Source organism: Chrysochloris asiatica, unplaced genomic scaffold (genome assembly GCF_000296735.1).
Source record: "Chrysochloris asiatica unplaced genomic scaffold, ChrAsi1.0 scaffold00014, whole genome shotgun sequence".
NCBI classification, from domain to species: domain Eukaryota; kingdom Metazoa; phylum Chordata; class Mammalia; order Afrosoricida; family Chrysochloridae; genus Chrysochloris; species Chrysochloris asiatica.
In genome coordinates, this window is record NW_006408532.1 from 12287837 (window position 1) to 12300140 (window position 12304).

Sequence of the window (12304 nt, forward strand, 5' to 3'; positions counted from 1 at the left end):
TGCAAACAAATCTGTCTTGGAAGAAGTACAGCCAGAGCGAAGATGTCAATGGAGGCCTCGTCTCTCGTACTTTGGGAATGTCATCAGGAGGGACCAATCGCTGGAGAAGGACATCATGCTTGAAATAGTGGAGAGTCCACGAATAAAAGGAAGACCTTCAATGAGATGGATTGACACAGTGTCAGCAACCACAGGCTCAAACATAAGAACAATTGTGGGGATGGCGCAGAACCGAGCAGTGTTTCATTCTGTTTTGCACAGGATCACCATGAGTTGATGGCACCTAACAACAACAACAAAATTACAGTCATTGGAAATTCTATGGAGTCCAGTTCTGCTCTTTAATACATGGGTTGTCAGAATCAATTTGACAACAACTGGTTTGGTTTGGTACGTAATGAATATGACGAGTCTTTAACAGATGTTTTGGCTTAAAGCTTTCCAACAAGCAGACCTAGACACATAACGCACTGTGGTTCACATGATACCTGTTGCCCGTGGATGCACACAGTCTGCCCATACCTGCATGTGTTTGGTGCTTTCCAGTGGAGACTAATAAGAGCTTAACTGTCACTCCTGTGAGCCCTGTGAGGGGACACTAACTTTACCTCCAGGCAAAGAAACAGATTCAGAGATGTTAGGCAACTTGCCCAAAGTCACAGAGTTAGAGCTAGAATGGTACCTGGACTCAGAGCCTAGGACGACACTGCAGTTGGCAAGCTTGTGCTATTTTAACAACGTAACGCCGATGTTTTATACTGGTTTTTGTTGTTGTTGTTGTTTTCATGGGCACAAGTTCATATTCTCTTACAAAGCACAAACCAAGCAATGTGTCTGCTGCTAGCAACAAAAGTGTTTTCCCATCTTTGTTTAGCTCTTCTCCCATACTGTTACCACCAAGACGTTTTCCTTTGGAAAGTGGGGGAACTGACATAGGCCCTCTTGTCCTGAGAGGTCCCAGATCAAAACAGTTTGAGCGTAACTGATGTACAGACAGCAGCTCTCAGACACATTTTCCAGCAAGGCTCATACCTAGTATTTGTATCTGAAAGAAAACTTACTGTTCCTAAGGCGAAACTCTGATATGCTGTCTCTTCCTTGGCTCATGTTGGCAATAACGTTATTGCAATTTATAGGCAGAACCACCTTCTCTCTGCGCGGCGGCCACAGGGCGGCAGCATCGAGTCGTTGTCCCCCAACCCCACTCCCACCCCCAAACCCCGGGGCCGAGGTTGCAGATTGGAACCGGACTGCGACTGGAAATCCTGATCCCGGGGCACCCTGAGGGGCCCAGTTCCCCAAGACAGGACGCCTCTCAGCTGGCATGGGGGAGGCTGGAGAGGGCAAACTCACCGCCTTGCTAGTGGTGAACTTCAATCGCCCTCACTCGGGCCCTGGCGTTAACACTAACTGGAGTGCAGACTTGTCCGCTGTGCGTCTGGCGGGCACGAGTCCTGGGCGGGCACTCGGTGTCCCTTCTCCCTACATAGTCACCCCTCCAGCCATTCCTTCAACAGGCTGCTTCCCAGGTCCGGCTGCATGCAGATCTCCGTTGTAGGGGTCCACGGAACTGGAAACCATGGGCAGAGAGACCAGGAGGTCACATGGAGGTTGGGGGGATGCCGGGGTTCTGTTGGTGTGGGCCCCACAAAGAAGAGAGATGGGTGATACACTCTAGCCCCAGGTCTACATTCGCTTTTTCCAGGCTACACGTGTTTTGTTCTGCTGTGCATAAGGTCACTATAAGTCGGTACTGACTCGATGACACCTAACAACAACAACAGCCCTGGTGTGGTGCTGCGGGTTAATGCGCAGGACGGCAACGTCGGTTTGAACCATAAGGTCAGCGGGTCAAGCTCACCAGCCGCTCCTTGGAAACCCTATGCAGGGTCACTATGAGTTGGTACCTACTCCACGGCACATAACAACAACAACATAAAAGCAGTGAATGCTTACTGGGGGGAAAAAATGAAGAAAAAGAAATGTATTCAGAATAAAATTAAAATTACTACCCAGACTGCGAGTCCTGTGATGTGTTCTAGGATAAGCACTGGACTGCTAACTACAAGTTTGGCAGTTCAAACCCATCAGCCGCAGTTTGCAAACCCTATACAGGGTCGCAGAGTCAGAACTGACTTTGCCCTGGCGTTAACACTCCACGGGAGAAAGATGAGGCTTTTTGCTCCTGAAAAGATTTAAAGCCTTGGAAACCCTACGTCAGGTCACTCTGAGTCGGAATGAACTTGATGGCACTAACAACATACGTATTGTTGTTGTCCAGCATCATCGAGTTGACTCCGAGCTACCCTGTACAGGGTTTCTGAGGAGCAGCTGGTGGGTTTGAGCCAGAAGCTCCTTGGGAACCTTGTACAGGATCACTATGAATCCGAATCTGCTAGGGGGCACTTAACAACAACAACGTACACACACATAAGAGGGCTTTTAAAAAGTTCATGGAAAATGGAATAAAAAAATTAAAAGATAACGGCATTTTTCCAAGGACTTTTTGAAACCCCCTCATACACATACAAGCATATATATTTATATATACATACACAAACATACATAGGAACTCTGGTAGCGTAGTGGTTACCAATTGGGCTGTGAACCGCAAGGTCAGCAGTTTGAAACTACCAGCTGTTCCGCGGGAGAAAGATGAGGCTTTCTGATTCTGTAAAGATTTACAACCTCGGAAACCCTGTTGTCGCTATGAGTCAGAACCGACTCCACAGCACTTAACAACAACAACAACACACATACATACACATAGATATGCACACATACCTTACATATATACATATACATAGCTATGCATATATTGTTGCAGTTGTTAGGGACCGAGTCGTCTGACTCATAGGGACTCTATGCACAACAGAAGGAAACACTGTCCAGTCCTGCCCTAATGTTGCTGCCACGGTGTCAATTCATATTGTTGAGCTCTTCCTCCTTTTTGCTGACCCTCTACTTTGCATGATGTTCTTCTCCAGGGTCTGGTCCTTCTGGTTAACATGTCTGAAATATAAAAGACCAAGTCTCACCATCCTGGCTTCTAAGTAACATTCTGGCTACACTTCTTCCAAGACAGATTTGTTTATTCTTCTGGCAGTCCATGGTACTTTCAAATAGTTTTCTTCAATACCATAATTCAAATGCATCGATTCTTCTATGGTCTTCCTTATTCATTGTCCAATTTTCACATGTATATGAAGCAATTGAAAATATCTTGGCTTGGGATGGGCACAACTTAGTCCTCACATCTTTGCCTTTGAACACTTGAAGAGGTCTTTTGCCACAGATTTGCTTAATGCAGTAGGTCATTTGATTTATTATTGCTTCCATGAATGTTGATTGTGGATCCAAGCAAATTGAAGTCTTTGACAATGTTAATCTTTTCTCCATTTATCATGATGTTATCTATTGGTCCAGTTGTGAGGATTTTTGTTTTCTTTACATTGAGATACAATCCATACTGAAGGCTATAGGTACTCTTTGATCTTCATCAGTATTACAAACCCTCTTCACTTTCAGCAAGCAAGATTGTATTATCTGCATATCACGGGTTGCTAATAAATCTTTTTCCAATCCTGATGCCACATTCTTTTTCATATAATCCAGCCTCTCAGGTTGTTTGTTCAGCAAACAGACTGAATAATTATGATGAAAGAATACAACCCTGTTGCATATCTTTTCTGATATTAAACCAGAATCCCCTCGTTCTGTGTGAATGACTGCCTCTTGATCTATGTACAGGTTCCTCATGAGTACAATTAAGTGTTCTGGAATACCCATTCTTCACATTATTACTCATAGTTTGTTGTGATTCACACAGCCAAAGGCCTTTTCATAGTTAATAAAGCAAAGTATTCTTTCTGGTAATTTCTGCTTTCAGCCAAGATACATTTGACATCTGCAAGTGGTAGCCCTTCTCCCAGGTCTTCTTTTGAATCTAGCTTGAATTTCTGTCAGTTCCCTCTTGATGTATTGTTGCAACTGTGTTTGAATTACCTTTGGCAAAAATTTTACTTGCCATGTGATACTAATGCTATTGTTCAATGTATATGTATTCACATATACATACATATATATATATATACACACTACAGACATATTCACAAATACATTATATGCTGCTCCTACTGTACGTTGTGGAGTCAGTTCTGACATAGTGACCCTTTATAGGGCTTTCAAGGCTGTAAATCTTTATAGGAGCAGAAACTCTCATCTTTCTCCTGTGGAGTGGCTGATAGATTTGAACTGCTGATTTTGCAGTTAGCAACTCAATGTGTAACCCATTACGCTACCAGGGAATATGTATATATTGTTATTGTTAAATGCAGTTCCAACTCATAGTGAACCTGTATAGGGTTTCTGAGGAGAAACTGGTGAATTTGAACTGCCAACCTTGTGATTAGCAGTCCTGCCATACCAGGACTCTAAACTCATCAGCTGCTCCTCAGAAATTATATACAGGGTCACTATGAGTTGGGTCACTATGAGTCGGATTACTATGAGTCAGTACCAACTTGATGGTACTTAACAACAGCATAGCATATAAGAAGTCCCGGTGCGGCACTGTAGGATAAACTCTGGACTGCTAACAGGAAGTTTGGCAGTTCAAACCCACTAGCTGCTCCTTGGAAACCCTGTACAGGGTTGCTAGGAGTCAGAACCAACTCAACAGCACTTAACCATTCAAGTGACAGCATATAAAATAGGTTACTGGTTTGCTCTAATTTCAACTGGAGTAATGGGATTACTCATTAGCTTCATTGTTCATGTACCAAATGGTAAAGGAGCCCTGGTGGCACAATGCATTAGGCATACGGCTGCTAACCGAAACTGTAGCAGTTCAAACTCACCAGCCACTCTTTGAGAGACAGATGAGGCTGTCTGCTCCCATAAATATTTACAATCTTGGAAATCCTACATAGGGTTGGTTGCTATGAGTTGGAATTGACCCAATGGCTGTGGGTTTGGTTTTTCTGTGTTGAAAATCAGCCTGAATTTGAGAGGCAGGAACCAGGAGAACATTGGAGTTTTCAGACCCTGGAGCGAATGCTAAGTCATTAGGATGCCAGTTATGGCCAGTATTCATGCCACCCAGAATTAAAGAGGCAGGAGAGATGAATTACAGCTAATTACATCATGAGGCAACATAGTTGGGTATAGTAAGTCTCAAGAGCAATTAAGTGAAAGGTTTCAAAATAATTAGGTGAAGGTTTAAGTTGAACTCCTCAGAGGACTTGTATTGTAAATCAACCCCAGCCAAAGGTTTGGGCTTGGCATGTGCTGTTGTCATATGACACTATATGGCAAACTAGATGCTCACAGACACCCCTGATCACTTACTACAACTAAAACTTCCAAACAGATATCCTTCACCATCACACAAAACCATAATAAATCATGGCTGAGGTGGTGGGAAAGTAAGGTAATGGCTGAGAAGCCTGAAGACAAGAAACAGAAGTCCACACATAAGCACTATGTTATGGATTGAATTGTGTCCTCCCCCCAAAAGACTCCAGGCATCCCGGTGTGGTGCTGTGGGTTAATGAGCTGGACTGCAAAGTCAGTTTGGACCGCAAGGCTGGCGGTGTAAGCTCACCAGCTGCTCCTTGGAAACCCGGTACAGGGTCGCTGTGAGTTGGTACAGACTTGGCAGCAGTTAACAACAACAAAAGACTCTTTGTATGGTGCTTTAGGGTAAGCTCTGGACTGTGAACCACAAGGTTAGCAGTTCAAACCTACCAGTTGCTCCTTGGAAACCCTATACAGGGTGTCTATGAGTTGGAACTGACTTGATAGCACTTAACAACACCAAAAGATCCTAGCCCTTGTACCTGTGAATGGGATCTTGTTTGGAAATAGGATCACTGGAAATATCAGTTAACATGAAGTTACACAGGAATAGCGTGGGTCCTAATACAACCACAGTGGTGTCACTGTAAAAAAACAAGACAAAGACAAGCCTTTATGTGAAGGCAAGCAAAGAGATAAGACGTCTTCCCCTAAAGACTTTAGAGGGACCATGACCTGAATGACATGTTGATTTAGGCTTTTAGCCTCCCAAACCGTGAAACAACACATTTCTGCCCTTGTAAGCCACCTGAGGAAATGAAAACACACTGCAAAAATGAGTTTGCTCCATGGTGTAAGAAGATCCCTGGTGGTCTAAACTTTACATTTTACAGCCTGTACTCAGGACAGGGGAGTCCTGGTGTGGCGCTGTGGGTTAATGCACTGGATTGCAAAGTCAGTTTGAACCGCAAGGTTGGCGGTTCAAGTTCACCAGCCACTCCTCGGAAACCTATACAGGGTTACTATGGGTCAGAACTGATTCAATGGCACTTAACAACAACAATACTCAGAATAGAAGACAATGTCTAGACAACAAAGTAGACTGGGTCATATTTGAAACAACCACATAAAGTCAGGGCCTTCACAAACTGAGACCTTCAATAAGAAAATTTGGGGAAAATCCCACCTGGTAAAGAGAAATGACGAATGAATAAATATGCTTATTAGTACTACAGCTTAGTGTAAAATGAAGAAAAAACCAGAGGACAATGCCTTTTTGGGAATTTGTAGCCACAAACACTCTCTCAATCACACACCTGAGAGTGAGTTACACATCTGTGAGGCCTGAGAAACCCTAAGCTGAAAGTTTAGTTTAAAATAGTCTGTGTTGGAAGTGTCCCCAGACTGTTGGCAAAAAAAAAACAAAAAAAACCCCCACAAATCATTTGGAAAAAAACAGGCTTTAAGCCCAGGCCTCAAGAAATTTTCACCCTAGGTTCTGAGGTGTTATGAAGCATTTAGCAGATTCATCATTACTCTTTAATGCTGCAGAGTAATCCACAGCTTGAACCTGGAGGTCAGTATGCTAAGTGAAATAAGTCATTCACAAAAGGACAACTATTATATGAGACCAATATTGTAAAATGATCAAGAAAGGTTTTCACACTAGCAGGAAGTTTACCAGGGATAGGAGGGCTGTTGTTGGTGTGGTTATGTGCCGTGGAGTCGGTTCCAACTCATAGAGACCGTATACAGGGTGTCCAAGGCTATAAATCTTTACAGGAACAGAAATCCTCATCTTTCTCCCGCAGAACAGCTGGTAGTTTTGAACTACTGAGGTTCGCAGCCCGATTTGTAACAACTGCGCTACCAGAGCTCCTTAGGGATAGGAGGGTTGTTGTTATGTGCCATCAAGTCGGTTCCGACCCATAGCGACCCTGTATAGGGTTTCCGAGGGTGTAAATCTTTACGGGAGTAGAAAGCCTCATCTTTCTCCCGCGGAGCAGCTGGTAGTTTCGAACCGCTGACCTTAAGGTTCGCAGCCCGATTCGTAACCACTACGCTACCAGAGCTCCTAGGGATAGGAGGGTAAGGAAGGGTAAATTACTAATTAGAGGGTAGACACATTAACTTAGATGAAGGGGAAGCAAATAACTCAATAAACAAATAAACAAAAACAAAACACTACATTCATAGGGATTAATTGCAGGGAATCTAAAAAGGAAATAGAAAAAAAAAAGAAAGAAATTTTCACCCAATTCACATAGTTGTTTTTTTTTAAAGTATTGTTACAAAATCATAGAAACCTAGATAGAAGAAAAGAAGAATAAAAGAAATTCTCACAGACATTTTTTGTGAGACAGTACAGTGAATAAACCCCTAACCAGACTCACTGCCATGGAGTGGGCCCAACTCACAGTGACCCTATAAAGATAGAGTAGAACTGCTCATTAGGGTTTCTGAGACTGTAAATCTTTACTGGACCAGACTGCTTCATCTTTCTCTTGTGGAACAACTGGTGAGTTTGAACTGCCAACTTTGCTGTTAGCAGTCCAGTGATTATCCCTCAGAGCCACCAGGCCTCCTTGCATGGGTAATAAAAGCTAAAAAAAAAAAAAAAAAAATCATTAATCATATGAGAAAACAATCTACCATGAGTAAGTCAGTAGAAACAATCAACTATATGGTTGATTCTCAAGTGTATGGGGGACCAGGAATATAGCAACAGCATCACCTGGGAGTTTACTAAAAATGAACACTCTCAGACTACATCTCAAACCCACGGAATCAGAATCTGCATTTTAATAATATCCCCGGGTTATTTGTATATACATTGAAGCTTAGGAAACCCTAAAGAGGACTTCTGGCAAGATGGTGGACTAGGAAGACATACTACACAGACCCTCTACAACAAAGATACAGAAGATGCAGATGATAGCCCTGGAACCCCGAGTACCAAAAGAAAGAATGCAGAAGTGGAATGGATGCTTACTAGTAGAAGAAATGAAATAGGTGCACCAAAAAAAAAAAAAAAAAAAAAGAAACAGACAGGTGAAGTCATTCTGTGTGTGTGTGTGTGCGTATGTGCGTGAGACGTTTTTTGTTTGTATTTTTTCTTAACTTTTTGTGGCATGAAGGTTTATAGACAAGATCATCAGTTTGCACTCAAAACCTCAATGATTGTAATTGCCCATTCAAAAGCAGTTATCCTGCTTCCTCACTGTGTTTCCTATTTGTATTACACCCACCTTCCAATTCCTTCTCAACTTTGTCCTTAAGTAAATGTTGCCCTTTTGATCTTGAATGATGGCCCATTCCATGATGAGTATATCTTACTAGTGTTGTTGTCCCCACCACACCCCCATATTCCTATCTACTGCTTGGCTGAAAATTGAGCCTTGAGGGTAAAGTTTCTTTCCAGGTCTAAAGGGTGGTGGAGGATCATAGTCTTAGGTTCCTCCAGTCTCTTTCTGACCAATAAGCCCAGTCTTCTTCTTTTTAGTAATTTTGGTTTCGTTCCACATTTCTTCCCACTCTGTCTGGGACCTCTTAATGTTCTCCCTTTCAGAGCAGTTGGTAGTGGTAGCCAGGCACCATTTAGGTCTTCTGGTCTCAGAGTCACGGAGACTGATGCTCATGTGTTCCATTAGTCTGTTAGACTAATTGATTCCAAGCATCAATTCTCATCACTCTTCTTTCTCCTACGCATGGAGAGACCAAGAGTTGCACCTTAAATGGCCTCTTCTGAGCTTTTAAGATCTCGGACGCTACTCACCGAAGTAGGATGTAGAACATTGTCTTTGTGGACCATGGTGTCCCCTGAGACTATGATGGTCCTGAGCCCCCAGGTCCAGCAACTTGTTGCCTTAATTTGTTTTACAGTATCTAAGACGTTTTTGTTTTGCCCTGTATGTGCCACCACATTCATAGTTACGTTTGCAGCATCTCTTTTAAACACTTATGTGTTTGTGGGTACACTCCCACTCTTCCTCCCATACCCATTCAGCCTGTGTCTTTGTCCAGGTATCTACTTGCAGAACACTGCTGTTCCAAGGTTGTGTACATAACTCTATTTGCCTCTATCCCCTTTAGCCCTTGCATACCTCCCTGTGTCTTCACCTGTCTTCATCATTCTTCTGCCAACCTCCCTCTCCTAGTATATTGCCCTCCCCACCACCTGGGTTAACATGTGTCTACCAGTCAGTGAATTACTCTCCCTTCCCTCCCACCCCTAGTAACCATCAAAGAATGTTTCTTTTAGCATGAAAGCCTTTTCTTGAGTTTTTACAATAGTGGTTTCATACAATATTTATCCTTTTGTGACTGACTTATTTCACTCAGCATAATGTCCTCCAGGTTCATCCATGTTATGAGGTGTTTTGTAAATTCATTGCTATTCTTCACTGTTGCATAGTATTCCATTGTGTGTCTGTACCAAAGATAGTTTATCCATTCTTACATTTATGGGCACTTAGACTGTCTTCATCTTATTGCTATTGTGAATAATACTACTATGAACATCGGTATATATAATACACACACACACACACACACACACACACATACATACTCGTGTCCTGGCTCTTACTTCTTGTACTCTTCTGGCTCTACTTCAAGTAGAGGGTCATATAGTATTTTTATTTCCAACTTCCTGTGGAAGCACCGTACCATTTTCCAAAGTGGTTGAACCATTTTACAGTCCTAGTAACAATGTAGAAGGGTCCAGTTCCTCCACACTCTCACCAGGATTTGCTGTTTTCTGTTTTTCTGAACTTTTCTGCTAATGCTGGGGTGGGATAATATCTCACTGTTGTTTTGATTTGCATTGTAGCATACTGGTTACAAGTTGGGCTGCTAACCTCAAGGTCAGCAGTTTGAAACTACCAGTCATTCCACAGGAAAAAGATGAGGCTTTCTGCTCCCATAAAGATTTACAGCCTCGGAAATCCTACGAGTTGGAACCAACTCTACAGCACACCCCCACCACCATTGCCCAACAACCATGAACATTTCTTCAGAAGTTTGTTGACTGGATGAATATCTTGAACTTTTGCAAGTGGCTTGAAGGCACAGATGCACACTGGTGACACGCAGTTAGAAAGGTGTGATTCTTTCTTGTTTCCCACACATCCCTGGTGACCAGAGGCATGGCCAGCTGGCACTCTGGTCCACCCCCTACACAGTTTTTGCTGTTTGGGAGGTCAGAGCCATGTAGTTGTGAGCTATGCTTGAGTGTTAACTGCACCACTTCTTGTATTCAGGTGAGCCCTGCTCTGGACCTGGAGACCCTATCCTGGCCATCCTTGGAGTAACTAGCTGGAAATCTCATGACTGATAGACTTGCCCCTGGCTGTCCTCTGGACTTGAAAGACCCTGATCCTAGTTGCTTTGAGGCCTACATGAACTACTTCCAGGTTGGCGCCCTGAACATAAACAATAGCTAGGCCTATAGGAATTCCACCTAGGGCCTGGAGTGCCATCATCCCATCCCTCAACCACCCACCACGTTTCTTCCTTGCCTGGCAGGATCCCCTCTAGATATTTCTCCTCACGGGGTCCAGCACCTACCCTAGTCTTTTCCTTTCAGTGTTTTTGTTTATTCTATTTCTTCCTCCTCCTCTTTCTCTCCCATTGTTTATCCTTTCTATCTCTGCTTTCATTTTTTCTTCTTTTCTTCTATTTCTCTTTTCCCCTTTTCTTCAAATTTTGAGTTTTCTTACTGCTCTCTGGAAACTCTCTTTTCTTCTTCCTTCTCCCTAATTGTGTTTAGTGCTTTTTCTATCTTTTTCTTTTCTCTTCTGTAGTTTTATTTTCCTTTCCCTCTTCTCTCTTTTTGGTTATTGCATTCTTCTTTCTCATGGCTGCCTATTTATTTCTTTTCCTTCCTTCCTTATATTTTCTTTATTTGCTGTTATTTGCTTGGTTTTGTTTTTTTCTCTTACGTGTGTGTGTTTTCTCTTCTTGCCCCACCTGACAGGGAACAGCAATGATGCCCGTACACCCCAGTCCCAACCATACCTCCTTTGACCCCACCCACTGGGCAAGAGCCCATATCAGCTCCTATACAACCTGAGGAGTCCTGCTGTGGCACTATAGGGTAAGCACTGAACTGCAAGGTCTATTTGAAATGCAAGGTGGCCGTTCAACCCCACTAGCCACTCTTCGGAAATCCTATACGGGATCCCTATGAGTCAAAACTGACTCAACAGCATTTAACAACAACAATGTATCACCTGATCAATAATAGGCAGCAGCCAATACCAGTCACACCCACCCTATACCAGCTGCGAGAACAAAGAAAAAAAACATTCTCTAATCACACTCACCAGGAGGCAATTGGTGAGTCCTTAAGAACACACCAGCGTAAAATTGTCAATTAAAACCAAATACAACAACAGCACAATGCCTCGGAGACAATAGCCAATGTCAGTTCACATGAAAGAAAACAGAGTGGCCCAAACAAGTGACCAAAATGCAGAGACAAAAAATAATTCTATGGAATAAAAAGCACTGGAATTACCTGAAAAAAGAATTCAAAAGAATGATATTTAGCTACCTTCTCTAAAATCATGAAAAATTAGAAAATAAGCATTCTAGACTCTGAAAAAAACACATACAGGATAGACCCAGAAGAAAATCACCAAGACATATCACCATCAAACTCTCCAAAATCAAAGACATGGAAAGAATCCTGAGAGCAGTTTAGGAAAAATGAAAAGTTATTTACAAAGGAACATCAATAAAACTAAACTCTGATTTCTCAGTAGAAACCATACAGGCAAGAAGGCAATGGAAAGACATATACAAAACTCTGAAAGAAAAAAAATTGCCAACCAAGAATCATACACCCAGAAAAATTGTCCTTCAAATATGACAGCAAAATTAGGACATTTCCAGATAAGTAGAAATTAAAGGAATTTGTAATAACCAGACCAACTTTGTAAAATATACTAATGGGTATTCTTTGGGCTCAGAACCAACAACAGCAGACAACAACTTGAGATTA